The sequence below is a fragment of the Prunus persica genome, chromosome G5, assembly GCF_000346465.2.
Source record: "Prunus persica cultivar Lovell chromosome G5, Prunus_persica_NCBIv2, whole genome shotgun sequence".
Classification (NCBI taxonomy): domain Eukaryota; kingdom Viridiplantae; phylum Streptophyta; class Magnoliopsida; order Rosales; family Rosaceae; genus Prunus; species Prunus persica.
Genome location: NC_034013.1, coordinates 1,038,167 through 1,040,771, shown reverse-complemented (window position 1 = coordinate 1,040,771; position 2,605 = coordinate 1,038,167).

Below are 2,605 nucleotides of genomic sequence, written 5' to 3'. Positions count from 1 at the left end.
ATTGGATTGGATTTGTAATTCCCAAAACTGACATGATTGGATCATGGATTTGCTTGTGAGAATCAAATTAAATCCAATCCAATTCAATGTAGTTAGTTTCATGCTTATTTTGCTCGTGTAGGTCTTTGTAATTGAAAAAATTATGAATATTTTAAGTCATTTGAATGAGTTATGTTTAATTATAGAATCAAAACAAATTTCTATAATATTTTATTCATATTTTACATTTACGCCTATTCATATGTTTAAATTAAACCTAACGATAAATGTTTAATATTTTATTATTATCATTTTCCATTATCAAAACCAATCATCTAATCCAATATAATCAAATATGAATTGGATTGAATTTAAAGCACCATGTGACACGCACATGGGCCTTGTTAAAGGTCATTATCGTCAATTACCTACCTAGAAAAAGTTATAATTTAGTAATAGAATTTAGGGTTAACTACTAAAGTTGTCCCTACAATGAGATACTGCACATACTAAAATATTGTCTTGGGCGAGTCATGCGCACTTACCGTTTGTTTTATTATTTTAGAAATTTTATTTATGTTCTGCTTGTTTTATTGAACCCATTTCATATCATGGTTCAAACGTTAAAAATCGACTCCGAAGAAGTTCCCGTGGATCATTTGTCAACTGCTCAATCAATGACTTCTATAATGGGTATAATTGGGTATAATAAAATAATCTTTTTGTTAGCATTCCGACGAAGAAGTCATTGATTCTTTTGATCGGGATTCATATTGAAAATAATCAGAAATCTAGGAATTATAATCGCTTTTAATCGCTTTCGATTATTTAAAATTAATTGAAATCAACACAAATAGATAAAGCAAAGAAATAGAATTGGGACGTTATATACATTATCACTATGTATATTCTATATGTATATATATATATATGTAATTGATTTCCCTATATATAGGAAAGGAATATGACGATACTATCGTAGATTGATCTATATTAAATTAACCTGTATTACAATACAACTTTATACACAATACTAGATAGTATGGTAGAAAGATTCAGATATTTCTTTCTACCATACTATCGTATCTTATAGAATACGGATGATTCTAGTCTGCCCATTTCATTTAAGACGCGAAATTTGAATCCCTTTCTTTCAATTATTGATAAGAACTAAAAAGTCAAGTAGGTCAATTTAGTCCAATGTTGTCACACGGTTGCTCAATATGGCCCTTCCAATTAGATTTATGTTAAAAACTGACTTCATTACATTTCTCAAAATAAATAAAAAATAAAAAAATCATTGCAAATAAAAAATAACATTTTGTAGATTGAGTAAAAGGAGGGACCCCTTTTGGCTACAGAGGAGTAGTAGTTTATGTTGATTTCAAGGAGAATCTTAATCTGTATTATTTGACGTATTTCCTTTTCGACCTTGATTTTTTTAATTTTTCTTTTTGTCTCTAGGGGTGGGCATTGGGACCGAAAAGCGGAATACCAAACTAGACCGAAGAAAAAAAAATCAGTTGACCCAAAAAGTCAACAAATTGGACCGAAACCATACCAAATGTGTTCCAACCGGTTCCAATTTCGATTTTACACCGCACTAAACCAAACCGGACCGAACCGAACCTGTTGTAGTTTTTTATTTCATTTTATTACAAAATTTTAAAATCCAATGCTATATTCTAAATTTTGTAATTAATATTTTTCCATGTTCAACTTCAAAAAATTTCTCATTGTATGAATTGGATCATTTGTTAATTTTTAAGCCAAAAAAATAACTTTTTTATTATAATTTTTATTTTAAAAAAAATTAAAATAATAATAAATTAATAATCTGGTTTAAAATCGAAACCGATCAGAATCAAACCGGCCAATTTTTTTAAAAAAATTTGCTTAAACCAGACCGGTTAAATTATATCAATTTCAATTCTGATTTGAAGTAAGAATCGGACCGAACTGGACCGTACCCACCCTTATTTGGCTCCGTCAATCTAAAGCTCCATATTTGTTGAAGTCAACACTCCTCCTGGTAAACAATTTTACATATAAGAATTGAACCTCGTCTTTTCACTTTATTCATCCATCAACTTTTTATTGTGCAGGGATGTTATGGCACCAGAATCCATCCATACATGCATCAAGCTTATTAGACAATTTTCTCCACTCAAGATGGGAAGAAAGCACTTGTATTCATCAGTCAAAAGTAATTGCAAATTACAACAGGAATGCTGGAAATTTGTCCACGCATCAATTTTTGGCTGGGATTAAAACAAGCAGTAAACACACTTTCCTTTCTCAATTTTTGCACCAGTGCTTCTCTCTCGTCATCTCTCACTAAATGGTTAAGGCGACAAAAGTCACAAAAACTCAGCTGAAGACAGCAGGGGGAAGAACATTATCTGCAACCAAACTTTGTACTGATCTCCATTATTAGAAGATATAGAGTGCAGAAGTGAAAATTTCAATGTGTTTAGAAATTGCACAAATTCGTCAAAAGGATGTGCCTTCATACAAGTTCTGATAAGCAATGACAACAATTGTATCTGGTCCTTTCATGAACTTCTAAAAAGCAGAAACTAATTTCACATAGAGAAAGAACCCCCCGGGGGGGGGGGTTGGGTGT